Source organism: Mastigoproctus giganteus, chromosome 5 (assembly GCF_048544385.1).
Source record: "Mastigoproctus giganteus isolate SK-2022 chromosome 5, ASM4854438v1, whole genome shotgun sequence".
In the NCBI taxonomy this organism is placed as follows: domain Eukaryota; kingdom Metazoa; phylum Arthropoda; class Arachnida; order Uropygi; family Thelyphonidae; genus Mastigoproctus; species Mastigoproctus giganteus.
The window spans coordinates 57,316,335-57,334,882 of record NC_143579.1 but is presented as its reverse complement, the minus strand read 5'-3'; the positions used below and the strand labels follow the sequence as shown (position 1 = coordinate 57,334,882).

At 38.4% G+C, this 18,548-nt stretch overlaps 1 protein-coding gene across 1 annotated transcript in view; it reads right to left on the bottom strand.

Moving 5' to 3' along the window:
• The window catches only part of LOC150085415 (uncharacterized), a 93,172-nt gene extending 76,208 nt beyond the window's left edge, over window positions 1–16,964 (bottom strand). Inside the window, exon 1 of the mRNA XM_090373215.1 lies at window positions 16,769–16,964. The gene's annotated coding sequence lies outside the window, so the exon portion shown is untranslated. The remainder of the gene's footprint in view (window positions 1–16,768) is intronic.
• Window positions 16,965–18,548: the final 1,584 nt, after the last annotated feature.

Here is an 18,548-nt window from a genome sequence, read left to right as displayed (position 1 = left end):
TCTTCAGAAATTGCTGAAACACTCCCTTAGGGTGGGTTAAAGATAAACTTCGTGTATGTCAGCTAGTTTACAAGATGAGGGTTACATATGGGTAAATAATCCACGTGTTTGTTTATTTGCATGTTCGGGTAGTTTATGTCCTTCTTATTGGTTTCGACACTCTTACAGATGGATGGATTTCTCGAAGCATTACAGATTGTAATTAAAACATGGCGATGTGTACCGAGCTCTGGATGTCACGCATACAAAGTGAAGACACTGATAGAGGCCGTTCATGAAAATGTTTAAATTTAAGGGGTTATATATATTTAATCGAAAAGTTTACTCTATTAAAGAAGTTAATTTTTATTCGGACCCTAGCTAGAAACTGGCATATCCGCTATATACATGCAGTGATATACATGGAATCATATTAATTACGATGTCATAAGTGACATGAACATGTCCTCACAGCAAATCACGTCACGCAACTAATCAGAAGTATAAATTGTGGCACAGGAACCACAAGACAGCAGTCTTTTCCTGTCCTAGGAAGGACGAAAACCGCACTCACTGGAGGTAGTGCTATACCAGTGGGTGCTAGCTAATCCCGTACCCACAGCTACCCAAACTGGGGTACCAGCTAAGAAAAAAAAGGAATTGCAGGTGATATTAGTTTTAAGAGATATCGATAGACATTGCAGGTGTTGGGTTGGTTCCTTGTTGTTGAGATGATGATAGACTCGAGAAGAGTTGCTTTCTTATGGTGAAAACAGCAGAGCAGAACTGTTGTAGAGCTGAGAACGATTGAGAATTTTCAGTCAGTACCACCTCATTTCCTTCAGAGAAGTTGCTGACAGCAGCTTGTAGTGTAGATCTGTCGTGGTGGTACAAGTTGCAGCGATACAGAATGTGCGTCCAGGTTTCCTCAGCACCACACAAGCAGAGATTGGTGTCAGACAAGCCAAATTGAAATAGTTTGGAGTTGATGGAGCCGTGCCCAGTTAGTATATACGATGTTGTTAGGCTGGGAGAAAACCATTGGCGGACGTTCTTGTTGAGAGAGCAGGTAACTGCAGGAACACAAGAGCGGGTGACTTGACCAGTAGTACTGGAATCCCATCGTGATTGCCACACACTGATAAGTTCATTCCAGATTCTCCGTTTCTCTTTGATGTTAGCAGTTAGGTTGCATGAGATGCCGAGAATCTAGCCAGGAACTCTGTTCTTTAGACGATAGCATAATCCCTTGAAGATGACATGCAGGTCTAGTGGTAAGACTCCAGCAGTGACCTGCAGAGCAGCAGAGGACACTGTCCTGCAGGCTCGGAGCATGGCAAGCAGCATAATCCGTTGAATGGAGATGAGCTTGGAACGGAGTTTAACATTGACGGCTCTATGAAACCAGACTCTCGAAGCATATGTTGTTATTGGTACGAATACTGCTGTATAATATAGTAAGAGAGTATTTCTATTTAGTTCCCAGTCCGATTTGGAAATGCGGATAATTGCTGCAGTGAAATTCTTAATCTTCGAGGCGAGGTGATTAATGAGAGAAGAAGGTTAACCTGTCATCTAAAATTACGCCAAGATATTTTAATTCAGGAACAAAAGGGATTTGCTTACCTTTATATTAGGAGGTCTTCTGTAATCTAACTTGCCCTTAAAAACCATCGGTTTTGTTTTTGTGGCAGATATTCGCAGTTTATTTATACTTGACCACTTGATTAGCTCAGAAAGAGTTATATTGGCTGATTGTTCTAGTTGAAGACGACCTGGAATTAGAAGAACCAAATCATCGGCGAAGGCAGAGATATTGTCAGGTTTTTGCATGAGCCAGCTGTCCAAAACTATGTTCCAGAAGAGGGGTCCCAGAACTGATCTCTGGGGGCATCCTCTTGAGATGGTCCTTGAGAGAGGCTGCTGTTTCGAGATTACTTGGATGAGTCTATTTTGGAAGTAGCTTCTGATAACTTGGAATAGTTACTGAGAGCACTTGGCTTTGGTAAGACAATTGAGAGCGCTCTCCCACCAGAGGGAATCGAAAGCTCCCCCGAAGTCAATGAATATGGCCAGTTCATATTAGGCCCTGGAAGCTGATATATGGTTAACTAAAGAGACCAAGGCGTCCTCACAGGAGTTTCCTTTCTTGAAGCTAAATTGGAATGCAGACATTAAGCGGTACCATGCTCGATAGAAGGGTGTCAGTATGATTCTCTGGCAACAAATTCCATTCTTCTACCAGAACAGGCCTTAGTTCAACGAATGATTGCGGAGTTGGCTTTCGCGTGAACTGTGACGCTCAAGTGCGTCCCACACATGCTCGATCGGATTTAAACCTGGTGATCGCGCTGGCCACAGCAGTCTTAGGATATCTTCGGTTTCAAAATATTCCTCCACCACTTGAGTTCTACGTGCAGCTGCGTTATCTTGGACGAAAAATTCTGGGCCAACCGCGCCCCTAAAACGTAGCACATAGGGTTCGAGGATCTGTTCTCAGTACCTCTGTACAGTTACGGTTCCCCTATTAAAAACATGAAGAGGGACGCGGTCTCCATCGTAAGTGTCCCATGGTCTGAAGTTGGAGGATGATACCGCATTCCTCGTTATCTCCAGATGAAATAACACCTATCTTCTGTTTGTAAGCTACAACGGGACTCATCAGAGGACAGAAGTACACCACGTTTTCTACATCTATTAATTTTGTCGAGCAGTATAATGAAAGTTATGCATTCATTTATCTTATATTTTATTTTGTTTTTATATTGTAAAAGCCAACAAAAAAATATATATATCTAGAAGTTACATAGCCAAAACTTTTAGTACACTGAATATACATAAATTAAGACGTTTGCAAATTTGTCTATGGGCCTACGAACAGTAGGCTTTATGCACAAAACCTACAAACCCAGCGTAGGTTTGTAGGAGCATCGTTCCGAATTTCCTTCACACCCCCATCCCAACCCAAATACAGACTTTATGATAAGTTCATCTTTTAACGACCATGAATTTAATGTTTGTTATATTATTAACTAAACCCGCTTGATAATAGGGAGTTTTAGTGCGGACATTAAAGCTTTATAGCGTATCAACATCCGCAGTTTGAAGGGATGTCGGTGAACAAGTGATATTTAATGACAACACATCGAGTTTCGCTCTCACCTCATTATACTCTCTTATTACGTCGTAAATACAATTGCTTCCGCCAGATTGCTTGCGAACTAAAGGAAAGATTTAATCAGGGGGACGAGTGCTTAGGGAAGTTTAGGGCGCATTCTAAGTCTCCATAAATCATAAACGTTGAGTATTATATTGTTGCAGGAATGTCATTACCTGCGAACATCCTGATGGCATAGTTCACTTATGAGGAATCAGTAAGCGGTGGCAGCTGTACGTTGCGAGAATGAGTGCGTTTTCTTCAGGGGTGAACAACTCTGAAAAGCTGTTGGACATTAGGTGCTGGAATGCAGATATGCGCGTGCATCATATGAAGCTAAATTACTTCTGTTAGTTATCACATTCGACAGCCCAAGAAACTGGAACAACGTTTTCTTATCTGTCATGCTTAGCTTTTTCTTGAATGTTATAAAAGAAAAAAATATGAATAATAACAGAACAGAGCCCTCTTTCGATATTCAATTCAAAGGACGCGTGCGTGCGTTAAATAAAAATAAGAAAGTGGTGTTTTTAAGTAAAAGCATAAACATAAAATAACTATTGAATTTTTTGATTTTAAATAAAAGTTTTAACAATATATAAAGATGTATTTTAGTTTTGTATAGAAATCTATGCATAATTTAGGATGCTTAGCTTTTTCTTGATTGTCATAAAAAAAAAACGAATAATAACAGAACAACGCCATCTTTCGGATATTCCATTTAAAGGACGCGTGCATTCTTGTATAAAAATAAGAAAGTGGTGTTTTTAAATAAAAGTGTAAATATAAAAGAAATATTGAGATTTTTGATTTTAAATAAAAGTTTTTAATAATATATAAAATTTATTTTAGTTATGTATATAAATTATTTATTTATTTTTTTTGTACTTGGTAAAAAACAAACATGAGTTAAAATATATGTGTATATAGTAGGTAAATTACTAAAATAGGATAATCAGGTCTTCCCTTTGAAGTCCATTTTCTAAAATAGTCAGATATACAGAAGTTTATCTGTTTCTTTGGACATTCCCAAATGGGAGTAAGTTAAAGTTGTTTTGGCCACTTAAACTCTATCATTCGTAATATTTGTCTCCTGGAAAATGAAATAAAATAACTGGGCATTTTATATATAGTGTTATTACAAGTATTGACAAAATGATGCAAGAAAGAAAGCTGATATAGCATCAGCCAAAAAAGAAAACAAAAGTTTGTTCCAACAATCAATCACTCTCTAGTTGAAAGCAAATTTTCGCACATCTATCCTTCCACCATCCGTTTTCAATTTAAATGTATATAGCCTTATGTGTGTTGCCTTAAAAAAGAATAAAGATCCCATCAGAATTTTCTTTATACAATCAATTTAAAGCCTTAAATGCTTCAGTGAGGCATCCTCGCAGATGCCTAGTTTCCGAACGCAGAAACTTACAGAGCTCAAGTTTTCCTTAGTAAGAATCTTTTTTGATTAATCTCGTTGCTCTTCTCAGCATCATTTCAAAGACATCAACAACATACTTCTTAAAACGAGGCTACCACACCTATATGTAATACTCAAGTTACCTTACACAGCCGGATAATAATTTTCTTGTTTTTCTATACACAAAATTTCTGTATATCAGAAACCTATAAGTCCTACTAGTAGCTTGTCTTCATTGCTCAGAAAACTTCACGTTTGATACACAATTACTTCTACATCCTTTCATTTTCAACTCCACCACGTTTATCCGTTATTCTGCAATTACTACTAATCAAATGCAATAACTTGCATTTATCAATGCTAAACGCCAGTCTCCACTTTTCAGTCCATCTTCCTAATTTATCCAGTTCCTGCTGGAGTAGCATTTCCTCTGTAATTCGCCACCTTGAACAATTTCTTTTAGTTGGCATAAAAGTCTTAGTAGCCTCTACAACTATCTCCTATTTATGAATTTGTTAACAAGATGAACTAGTCCCACATAAAATAATTTAAAAAGTATTTAAGATTATAGTAGTCACCTGTGCTGAAACAATGTCCCTTGTCTTTATCTTTGACAGTGGTTATACTGTAGCTTTAGATAAATTCCGCTTTTACTAGCTATGGTTACTGCCACCTAATGGTTTATTCAAATGAAGATTCTAAATGAATGGAGAGTCACCGCTGATAATCAGATCAAGAACATTGCTTTTCTAATAAGCTGGTACAGAAAGTAGTCATTCAATAAATCCAGAGAAGTCTTGATGCTGTGTGTGCGCCCAACCCAAAGGTTCCAGTAAATATCTGTAAAGTTAAAATCTCCGCTATAAGCCGTTCTGATTTACTGGCTCACTCTACACTAAGTTGCCATTTTATTAGGTAAACTTACCGTTTTCATGAAATGGAGCTCTATTTCAGTAATATGTCGCGCAGTACGAACACGTACTGAGCGACGTAAAGAGGTGGGAAGATACGTAGAGATGCTGTATGTCTGAAATTCAGTGAGAGATCGGATAATACGAAAGAGGTAATTGACTTTGAACGTGGCAGGGTAATCTGTGCGACACACCACACTATCAGTATCTCAGAAACGGTAATCCTGATGGGTTTAATGTACTTCTGTGCCTTGAGTGTACCAGAATTAGCCCAATAACAAAATAACATTTAGTCAACGGCTATCTTGTGGTTGGAAACCTCATTGATCAGAGATGCCAATGGAGGCTGACAAGGATGTGGTGGGTATCAGAATGGTTACAGTCAGTCAAATGACAATCCAGTACAACAGTGGTAACCAAAGAGGCATTTCAGACACAACTCCTTACCTTTTCGCAGACGGCACATCGTAGCAGACAATCTCGATTGAAACATTTCTTTGATCTATCGAATCTCGGTTAGATGAACCAGTCCTTCCAGGTATCAACAATACAGGCTAGTGGCAGTGTGAGAAGTGTTTTCGTGATGCACATTGGGTCCTTGGACACGAGTTCAGTACCATTTGGATGTCAGGTTATCTTGAAACTGTTTCCGACCAGGTGTATACTTCCTCTGCTACAGTTTATCCATCTGCGAATGGATTCATCTAACAGGATAATGCGCCGTGTCAAAAGGGTAGAATTATACAGACCTGGTTCCAGGAACATGAAAGTGAATCAGGGTACTTTGGTGGCCTTTCCAGTCATCAGGTCGCAATCTAATTGAGCACATGTAAGATGAGGTGGAATGAACTCTGGGGTGCACATCCATAACCATCCAATTTTCAACAACTATGTGAAGCAATTGAATCAACATGGAGTAGCATTCCTGTGTTACGCTTTCGACACCTCGTAGAGTCCATGACAGGACAAATAGAGGCTGTTGTTCTGAGGGCTGAAGAGAGATCTACTCATTATTAGGTAGGTGTACCTAATAAAGTTTCCCCCTCAGTGAATTCATCACAGCCATTTAACCTGCATCATGATCCAACTTTCAATTTCGACGATGATTGTACAAGCCAGTGTATATATGTCATGTGCCTTAAACCGACCACAGAATACACACAATTTATAGACATAATATATACAACACGGTATAAGTTGCTGATGCTCTTAACAACCCTACATCAGCGATAACGTGTGCCTCTCTTTGCTCTTAATAACCCCAACAAAGCTCGTCGTTTTTTGTCGCTTGAGGACCCCAGCCGGCCCTATAATCCCTGATAGCTTGCTTTCCCAATACAAGCAGTGGAAATAATCAATTTCATCTCTTCTTGCGGCTGCCGTTAAACTCCCGTATGTGTATCCCCATAAACCAGCGGTTTTCCGACCCACCTAACACTACCTTTATAGCATCCGGAAATATTTTATCCCTTCTGTTCAAGTGTATTCCATCCCTGTAAAAACAATCTCCTGTTAACAAGTACAGACCCTGCTGTGAAAAATTCCACCCCTTGAAATTTAAAATTTCTTGAAAGGTGTGTTGATAATATAGCCCCCATTTACAACCCCCCAGAATATTTTCATTGAGAAATTCGATTAATATACCACAGAAAGGAAATTTGCATACTTCTTTTAAATCTTAAATTAAATTTTATTTTAATGTTATATAAAAACATAACCGTTTCTTTTTATCTTATCATCGAAGTGGTCTTAACTTGCGCTTTTAAAATTTATTTTGTTGAGTTTTAAAATCCGGCATCCTTAGATTTCTAAACATCTTCTTTGGCAGCAGGATTTAAACTACACGGATAATGAGATGGCCTTAATTCTCACAGCAGTGAGAATTTAAACAAATAATTCAAACAATTACATTGATTCTGAGAAAATAAATATATTTCTAATATACACAGAAAGCTTTTAAAAGTGCTGTTAAGGAACTTAGTTTATTGCAAGCTTAGCTTTGAAGGAATTATAAACGAAACACGCGCTGAACTCCCACTTTCTCCCTCTGTGGTAGTAACCGTACTTGAGAAGTTGCAATCTACTCAAGTTTTGTTTTTATGTGCCTTCTTAGTACATCTACAAAGCTGTAAAAAGTTTAATGTTACGAATACGAGAGATGCAAATCCAAATTCTTTGTTCGCAGAGACACCAAGCCGATTACTCAAGGGTTTCTCGAAGAAATCTGCTTTAATATCATCATCGTGGTTTGAAGTTCCAAGCCCATACTAAAAATTGGATCGATAGTCAGAATGATGTTCACAAATTAAATGCACTATATTGCCAGAAGTATCCGAACACCCATGGGATTTGCGCAAAAACACACACACAAAATATCACTCATACCATGGACAAAAATTTCTGTCCAGTTTCTCTTTGAACACTACCAAACACTCTGCTTCAACCACCGTGGAAGCAATTATTGCAGTGATCGATAAAGCTCTGCCAAGGTAGACTTCATAAGATTCAACCTTCTGTTATTCCCTCAATTTTAATGGTCCTTGTATGGCTTGTATTTCCAGTGAGAATATATCTTCCTTACGATGTCAGTCACCACACTTTCTAATTCGTTCTTCAGATGGACTTCGACTAGCATCCCTCAACCAATCGAGTTACTCTTCTTTGAACTCTTTCTAGATGCTTTGTCTTTCTTTAAGTGTGACAATATTCTAAATGCAGTCTCATTCCGTATAAACGAGCGAGTCTTATATAAAGGGATAATAGCATCCTTTTCCCTACTTGCAAAGGTCGTTCTATATATCACAGACAAGACACCATGTACCTTATTATCAGCCTGTTACTGTATGGAAAATTTCATATCTGACTGAATCGTAACCCCAAAGCCTTTTTATTGGATCACTTTTAACTACACTCCCCTTAGCCTTAATTAATTCTTCGAGTTCTCTTCCTCAGGTATAAAACAAACTCACTAGTCTATGCTTATAGTTGCCCATCACATCTCTCGCGCCTCCTTTGTGCATTGGGGAGACGTTGTGCTTCTTCAGTCCAGCAGGACCGTTCTGGAAAGTAAGAATGATCTCATTACCATCCCTAACGGAACGAAGCACCCACATTCTTGTTTAGTATAACAAGATGAATATCGTCCACTCCTGGTATCTTACCTTCTTCCTTCAGCTCCAGTAGCTTTTCCAACGGAGTCTTCTCCGAGATTGCCATGTCGCTTAATTTACAGCAGTCTGAGGCCATGTCGCTGGTCCTCGTGGTTCGAATGGATTTTCGCCTGTATAGATCGTTTTCCAGTTTCTGCTGGGTTTCTATGACATTTTCACTTCAATCCAATAAGGGAATCACTCTTTTCCTTTTTGTATTCTCCTAGGAAAACAACTTTGTCTCTGTTTTCAGTCCTCTTTGCTAGTGATTTCTCTATTCTGCTTTCATTTATCTTGTTCTCTCAGCGGTTTTGTTACATATACAATTCCTAACACTCATATGAATCACCATCTGAAGATAGTCTGTAACCATCCTATGGTTTTATCTTTTTCTCAACTGAACTCTTCACCCTTTCTGGTCACCCACTTGGGCACGTTTCTTTTGTGGAACTTCTCCACTGGAACAAATTCAGTGGTAGCTTCCAGGATAAATCCCTTGAATGCTTTTCATAATGAACTCTTATCCAACAGCATATAGTTGTCACTGCAATAAATCGAACGAAAGAAATACCTCAAATCCCTACAGCTCCTCTCTTGAAATATAAGCCCTCCTTTTCAATTTATCCAGAAACCTCTTTGTATAAGTCCTGATCGCTTTCAGAGTGCTTCTACTTACCATAATGAAAGTTTTCACCTCCTTTCTCTGGATGGCACCATGCCTCCAGAATATCATAGAGAACTTGTGTTTTCACTAAAGGAATTACAAAGTCTTAAACCGCATACTGTAATTTTCTTAAGTCCACGTTTACCGCTGCTTTTTGCTTTTATACAAAAATTTAAAGAATAAGAAGTGAAGGGGAGATTATGGTAGAAAGCAGTTGTTGTCATTTAGACTATTTCTTTCCATGTGCGTTCGTGACTCAAGTTTCGTCCCCATTAACTAGAATAGTTAGGGAATCCGTGAGGCGGCATCAGTCAATGGGATTGTCCTCATCTCCTTCACAAATTAACTTCGATTCCAAGAAACCAAAGCTAGAAGATATTAATTCGTTGTCACGAGCGCACGCCTTCATTAAATAGCTTTGCTTAAAGATGGATTTATCAGTGTCCGTCCACCCGATGAACTTTAGTGACGCGAGACATTTATAGGAACTTCAGATCGAGCGAAATCAAGTCTGCGTTTATTCCCAGGTGGCGTTCGGAATACATTGATATTCTAATAGCGTGCATTTCCTTATGAGAACTTTGCAGGGCGTACTTGAGAGACGCGTAAAATTCCAAGAAAGTATGGGACGTCTTGGGATGTTTTAAACATGCGATGCGAAGAGGAACATTCGTGGCGAAAATGGGGGCGAACTTGTCAATAGCACGCTCACAGTATACTTTTCTTTTGCCATACATTTATACCTCTCTTTTTTTTCATTTTCTTTCTTACTTATTGTTATACATCTTAAGTTTTTATTACTTTATCTATATTTGCCTCTCCCTCTCTCTGTTTACATACACTACCCTTCAAAAAGATCTATACACAAGTCAATAGAGCGTGTTGATCCTCTTTTGTATGATATGGTACTCTCCACCTTCTATACTGCCATCAGTCATTTATTTATCCGGGAAGGTGCAATGAACTCTGAAAACAGCGGTGTCCAGATACTTTTTGGAGGGCAATGTATGAATACTGCCTTACAGCAGGTTCACAGATTAACCAACGAAATCTGTTGATTATCAAGATATTCCCATTTATGTTCGGAAGTGAGTGTGCACCAGAAATGTTTATTAATAGATGCACGTAGAAGTATCAGTCTTTGGAACGCTTTTAAACTTTCTATTTTGGCATTGAAGATTGCACAACTGGGAGGCATCCTCTTGTAGTCCACGTTCTACACTTTTCTCACGTGCATTGTTCCTGCATATATCATTGAAGTGGAGCGACAAATAAGAGGAAAGCCACCTTAATAAGTAATAAATCAGAGATCTATGAAAGCTCTGCCTTGTCCTTCGTGATAAATATTTGAGTATCTCTCCTTCGCAGTTCCAAGGCTCAATATCTAAAGAACACGTTGTAAATACTTCCAGAGCGAGCGTTAGCTTTGCCTGGAGGGACAAGAAAAAACCACCAGAACTGCCGACGACCTCAGGAATTATTTACATTGGAAGTCATCTTAAATCTTTCATGCTTGAGATAACAATCCAGCCATTGATTATTTTTGCTTCTCCAGGCTATTCCGATGGACGCTCTTGTATTTGATGCCTTCATTATAGACCAGAGCGACGTAGCCTGAATACATTGCAAGCGTTTTTTATTGACGCGAGCTTTTGTAGTGTATAAGAAACGCAAAATAGCCGAGCCATTGAAGTCATCTGCTCTAACAGAGGTCCCTTACACCTTACATTTTGAGGGCTGTAATGTCAGAAGCCGGATTTTCAATATTGACAGAATGAATGATTCTTCCAGTCTGATTGTCTTATTAGCTGCTAGACCATATCTCAATGTCGGATGTTGAAGATGATGGGATAAGAGAGTATGTGGATTATGATTAATCTTTTTATGATCGTTGAAGAAAGAATCAAGTCCTTATCTCTGTATTCTTCCACCATCATTTTGATTACAGATGTCTGCATTAAGCAAGCTTCATACTCAAATACAATATTTCTGGAAATACTTAAAAAGTACATGAGGAAAAATCAATGTTAGCCTACAAAACTACTTAAAATTGCATAGTTGACGTTAGCTGTAACATTTGAAATAAATAAATAAATATTTGTCGAAAATTCAATTTATTTCTATTTTTGTAACAGATTTTTCACGAATTGAAATTTTAAGAGCAAGCTTTGTACTGCATTTCCCTTTATCGATTACAGCGCCACCTTGCAACAGAATACTGACAAAGCTCGTCATTAGGAAATAACATTAATAAGCTCTATTAATGCTATTTCGAAGAGATTTTTCCAATTTCTTTTTTTAATCTTTATTAAAAAATTGAGTAATATCTATTATTTTTGCAAAATTTATCATTCGTATTTTTAGAATTCAAGCCAAACTATTGTTTTATTGAATCATATTTTTAACGCCATTTTATAGTTTTTATCAAATGGACTAAATTAGAGCTTCGTTCGTTTTTGTTGAATCTATAGTGAATCCTCTACAGATAAGTTGCTAATTAGTTACATTGCTAATTAGTTAATACAATGAATCTGTCTCCTGAAAGGGCCTCCGGGACGCCAGGGTTCCCACCGATATACTTTGAAGGTCGCTGATCTAAAAGATGCCGAAGAGTATGAATGAATTTATTTATGCATGGTTAGTGGTATCTGCCTAGAATAAGTAACATTAATCTTCTCCATAGGTGAAGCGTTACTTATTTGAGATAGTACAATACCATGGCAACTCGTGAAGGTATTCACAATATGAGATATAACTAAAACAATGCATTAAAACTACCTTAGTAGTAGAAAAGACTATCCATCTTATCTGCACAGCGAGTTGTCTTGGTATTGCACTGTTTCGAATGAACCTTATGATATTCACAGGTACTACAATATTCATTTGAATGCAGAGTACTGCATTACATCAGGTGCCATTTAAAGTACTTCAGTACCGTGATTAGTCGTTGTTAACGGTGGTAGCATGCCTTATGAGAGATGCGAATGCACTGGTCTCGATAATCCGAACCTCATTAAACCAGGTTTCAGTTAAAAGTTTATTTTTATTTATTTACATCTTCTCTTTTCAATGTAAAATTAAAAAAAAAAAAAAGATGTAGCTAAGACATCGATATGTTGCCATCCTTTGGTGGGCCCGTTGTTAGGCAGAGCCAACCACGACGCTCTTTGAAACGCGTGAAATGAATGTAAACCATGAAGTCTAATTACATAGTTGCGCGTAAATAAATGCCATGGCTGTCGGCTCGTTTAGCGTGTTTGTAAGTTAATTGTACGTCGCTCATTTGTTCGATAGAGAGAGAGAGAGAGAGAGAGAGAGAGAGAGAGAGAGAGAGAGAGAGAGAGAGAGAGAGAGAGAATTGTTTAACTGTTTCACAGCCAAACAGTTTCAAATCTTCCTACAGCTAAAACCACAGTAATGCATAGAAAATGTTTAATGCAGACCATGCAATGCTACTAACATTCATGGCTGGATAGCATTGTATAGAGTGAATCGTTGAGTTTCATTGACGTCTGGCTAACACCAAAAAAGAACATTTCAATGGAAGCTAAATGGTCTGGTCTTAAAGGCTTTTTTTTTGTTCTTGCTGATGAACCTCGTTACTGTACGCTGCATCACTGTTCGTAGAATGTTTTGCGCCAAGAATGATAATGTGGCTTTCGAACGATGTAAGAATCGCCTCTATCTCTTCCATAAGTTCCGAATGTCTCTATACTTGGTTTGAGCATCAGATTTGTGTCTGTTACGCATAAAATTACCGCATATTTTAATTAATGGTCGTTTTTGTTAGCAATTCTTAAAATTGGCATGAGTTATTAGAATAAGAGAAGGACTTAATTAGAAATTCCTTTTTAATCGAAGGTAGAAAAGGCATCGGCCACATTTGCGCAGTTTTTAAGAAAGATAAGGACACATTTTTTTTTCTTTTTCAAATCCAGAAATATTTTAATAGCGTTCTTCTACCGACAAAAAAAAAAAAAAAAGACTAAAGATTAATAAAGTCATTTGATCTGAAAAGGCAGAAGAGGGAAGAAAGAGAGAGAAAAAAAAAAGGCTAAAACTCATCGATTTTTCCTAAGACAGGGAAGTATCTTAAGAAACTTGGTGAAGAGAAAGAAAACACATACTTTGCAGATAAATGGCACTTGAGAGAGACCGTCTAAGAAAAATCTAATTTCTTTTAATAGTTTCATTTTCTTTTGAGAAATTGAACGTCTAATATTTCACTTAGCTCTTCGTTTCTAATCAGAAAGGACTTTCATTTATTTATGGTGGAGTCGCGATTTACGCGGGCCGATGTTGAAATAGAGGGAGGCTTTGCGAGCATTTGGAAATGGATGCCACGCGCTGGAGGGGGGACGCTATCACCTGTTCGTAGCGCTTTACTTTTTCCCCATCCCTCTCTCGACAAATCACCAATATGAGAACTGTCATTCTTGCGTGAATAAATGATGGCACGTGTTGGCCCCGTGAGCACACGCCCACCGGGATAAATTTGGTTAGACAATTGAGACAGGTTTATGCTCCGGGAAGCTGGTCATAAACCAAGCGAGTATAATATCCCTCGTGCTACACCCCGCTTCACACACACCCGTGATAAATGTCCCCGATTATATTGCGTATGCAGGACGTAACTTGTTACTCCGTCTGATCTATTTCTACTAGAAATCACCTCAGAACAATCAGCGTTCTGTTATGCATCGCACAAATCATGCACGTTCTCAAATACCCCTTACTGCCTCGTTGTTTTCACTTATTCCCTAGTTGTTTACTTCTATCGAGAAGGTGTTTTTGGGATGCCACAGATCTGAACGATTGATTATAAAAGCTGTATTATTATCGATGGCCAACATGCTTCAATCATTTGACAGGAGGGTATGCAATCATCCTGTATGACCGATTGCTGTAGTCCATTATGCAAGGGGAACATTGTTGCTAAACTTTGGACTGAGTGACCCCCATGATGTGGTCCCCCAGTGTTTTGTAGCTTGTTTCGACTCTATAAAGCTATTGGTTAATCCGGAATTTCTAACTCTTCGAAGCATCAGTTTGAAAACATAACAGCAACGAATGTATAGTGATGGGCATAATCGAATGATTTTCATAATCAGATGATTAATAATCGACTGTATGCAAATTAGTTGATGAGGAAATCGATAAAGGGAGAATACGCAGATAGAAGGAGAAGATATATAGAAAGAAAGATTGAGAAAGTAAAAATGAACAGATGGAAGGGGGCCGAGAAAGATGACATTATGGCACAAATGGATAGAAAAATGGAGAACGAAAGTGAGGGGGAGAATATATAGAGAGAATAGACAGATGAAAAGACAGGATGGAAGGAAGAGAATAATCTGACGAAAAGAGAAACAGAAAGGAGAGAGAGAGAGAAAGAAAGAGAATAGACTGATAGAGAGAGAGAGAGAGAGAGAGAGAGAGAGAGAGAGAGAGAATAGACATAAGGCAGACAGGAAGGAAGAAAGAAAATAAACTGATGAAAAATGAGAGAGAGAGAGAGAGAGAGAGAGAGAGTACACAGATGAAAAGCGAGACAGAAGGGAAGAAAGAGAGAAAGAATACACACGAAAAGAGAGAAAGGAAGAGAGAACAGACAGATGAAAAGACTGACAGGAAGGGGGGGAGAGAAAGAGGAGAGAGAAGACAGATGAAAAGCGAGACAGGAAAAAGAGAGAAAGAATGGATATGAAAAGAGACAGGAAGGAAGAGAGAAAGAATGACGGATGAAAAGAGAGGCAAAAAAGAAGAGAAAAAATAGACTGTTGAGAGAGAGAAACAGTAAGCAAGAAAGAGAGAATAGACATGAAAAGCGAGACAGAAAAAGAGAGAGAATAGATAGATAAAAATACAGAGTGAGAGAAAAAGGTAAGTAGAAGGAGAATAGACAAATAGGAGAGAAGATATGTTGATAGAAAAACCGAGAAACTAAAAATATACAGATAGAAAAACAGGGGTGGGAAGGTAAAAATATAGTAAGACAGAGTGAGAAATATGATATTAAGCAAGGAATAGCATATACAGGTAGTAGAGAGAGAGAGAGAGAGAGAGAAAGAGAGAAAAAATATACACAAAGTGCAAGGTCAGAATGGACACAAAAGAGAATAGATGAACGAATAAAGACAGAAGACGAGCATAGACGAAGATATGGAGAGAGTGAAGACATTCAAGCAGAGCAGGTGTTGGAGCATAAAGCAGTTTTGAGGTGTTGACAGGACCACTTCTATTGCACGATTTAACCAGTTGAAATGCAACCAAATGTCGTTCTCTTTCTTAACTCTCGGATAAAAAGAAAAGTAGAAATGCAAAGCTTCCAGCCGGGTGTCGTTCACCCCTTTCACGTTATGTTTCACATTAAACTTGCGGGAATGTATTCTCTCTATCTATCTGTCTCTCTTTCTCATCAGTGGCTGGAAATGATTCTGCAGCATCTTTCCGAGGGCGTATTATTTGAATAAATTTTTGAATTGAAAACTCAGAGACCAATATGAAAAATACAGTTTGGGTTCTCTTAAATTTATTTCGCCGCTGACACGAGGATCTATCATATAAACGTTCCTTTCTTCTTTCTTTTCATCTCGTAAGACGGATGACTCGTACTTAAGATGGCGTTTTGGCCCTTCCCTTTGCGATCATAAACGTTTTACGTGTTTTTAGAAACAACAAACAAGATATACTCCCGTGTTTTTCAATTAGGTGTCTTCGTACAATTGCGACTGGCTTCGAGAACCGCATAAAAATGGAAAGAAAGAAAGAAAACACAGACAGCCGCGCGCGGTTTTTAGTAAGAAGATGAAAGAGAACGAAGCACTGTCATCTATTCTGAACACATCGGCAAAGGAGAACAAGTCAAGTCAATGGACGATGTCTGCAAACAACTTTGCTTTTTCCCACAGCCACTACACAATTCCAGTATAAGAAAGGAGACTGCAGTACAATTCCACTTTGATTAATATACATCGGTAAAGCATTTTTATTTTCTTTCTTTCCTTAGCAGGCTCTCAAGACATTGTCGTAAGCAGCTTGGAGCTCCAGAAAAAAGTATCGTTAAAAAAAGAAAGTTAAAGCGAAAACTATTAGTTAATGGATGATTGCTCTGGAACGATCTTAGAATATAACACGATCTGTACATTTCAGGAATAAACGAAAATGAAAATTAATTCAAACAATCGTGCGACAATGAGCGACTGAGCATTATAATAAACATTTTGTAATCTCATTGTTGCGAATACATCGTCAATTTCAACAATTGAATGCTCGACAATTGTAGAGTAAACACGTGCTGCAAAAGCCAAAAGATTTTTCTTAAAATTGGCATCTTTTGGACAATAAAGAAAAAGATTAAAAGGAAAATTATTACTATTTCTTCTAAGGGTTATTAAAGGAATGTAAAAGACATTCTCACCAGGCACTTAAGGACCCAATGAATTCTGTTCATTTCAACAAACTCAGCACTTTTTAACCTCAAGTACGACTTACCTCTTAATTTCTCCGCTAATCCACCACTGCGAGAACGTCGAGTTTTCCCCGTCACGAAGAATAAACACCGGGATAAAGTTTGCGGAATGATAAGGATGGGATGCGGAAGGTCAAGATTCCACTAGCAAGAGACCGAAGATGGGAACAAGGAGAGTGTAAGAGGAGAGAAAGAGAGAGACAGAAAGAGAGCGCAAAGCACTGCCGGGCTGCGGAGCACTTGTCTGCCGTGTCGACGGACAGCCCTGGTGTTGATATACTGAGAATCAGCAATGTGTAGGGTTAGTCCACGCGTGTAGGAGGAGGAAGAAGAGGAGGAGCCACTACAGCACGCGATACCGAGCAAAAAGAAAAGCCAAGGCGGACTGCCTGGTTCCTTCTGGATGAGAACAGAAGATGGACAAGTAATAAGACTGAATTGGAAAAAGAATTTTCATTCAAGGACATTGGTGGTTTTTAACACGTGTGAAGTAAAAACGTGTCATTAAATGATTGGCTAATTTTGAGTTAAAAAAAAAAGTTAGCCTTTTAGGAAGATGCAACTTCATCCCGCCCGTTTTCTTAGTATTTATGGCGCATAAATACTGATATAAGCAATACGTTTCACATAGAAAATACGAAGAAAGCGATCTGACTTTCAAGCCCTGACTGTGAGTGCGCGCAGACTGAGTTCTGGACACTTGGGAGGACGACAGATATTTTTAAAACGCAGCTGTCTGATAGAAGTTGTCAGTTTATATTTTAAATTATAGCGCATGGTCTGCTGCAGACGATACCCCAATATAGTCTCAAAAGATCTCTAAGAAAAGCTTTTCGATTACAGCGACACCTACCGACGTTTCTAATCATAAGTGCGCCCAGACCAGTTTGTTGATGAAGGGGAATCTGACGTTAATTGCGCAGATTTTGTGCTATCGGCTCTAATCTGGCCACTGCGGTGCTGTTTATTGCTGTTAAACTGTCTATCAAGAGGTTTCTGGTTGTGTCTGCCTTACTTCAGTTCCCTTCTCGAGTAATCTGCATCCTCTTAGGGGAGAGTGACGAAGAACATTGCCTCTCTCATCACCTCTCTGATCGTAATCAGAGAACGGAACATAATTACCTCTAATAGCAGCAGAGAAAAACTGATATCCAATTATGTTCATACGAGGAGGTCCGATTTCCTTCGCTTTACTGGAGCGGGCCCGAAGATGCCGCCGAAGATTTATGTTCACGCAGAAGTAGAGAAACCCGTAGCTGCCCGGGTCCATTCGCCTTTTCGCAAGTCATAACGCTGTGTGTAAGAGAGAACAAAACGTTTTAGGGGTCGCACATTATGAATCATAATCTGTATCGAAAATAGAAACAGATAAAAACAATTATCGTCTGATTTATACTTTTTTCTGGCTGTAATAACAGAACTATAGATGGAAATTAATCAATTACGGTCGAGTCATTGGAAGAATGTAACCTATATATTAAAATCCGTCAGTGTCTAGCCATCCACCAGTTCGTGTCGTATTGATATATTGTGTATCCATCTGCGTACGTTTTTTTTCGGAAGCTATTTCAATTGGATAGAGGATTGAGAAATCCACTCTAGATTTTCACATTTCTCTAAAATTTTACTAAAAAAAAGGGGGGGGGGTCTCTCTTAATCAGGACTCTTGAAAACAAAAAAAATCAATAACAGTAGCCATAAACATTTCTGAAATAATATACAAGCATAGAAAAACAGAAACTTCAATATATTTGCAATGCAAATTTTTGAAAACCAATAATTTTTCCTGAGGAGGAGGAGGGA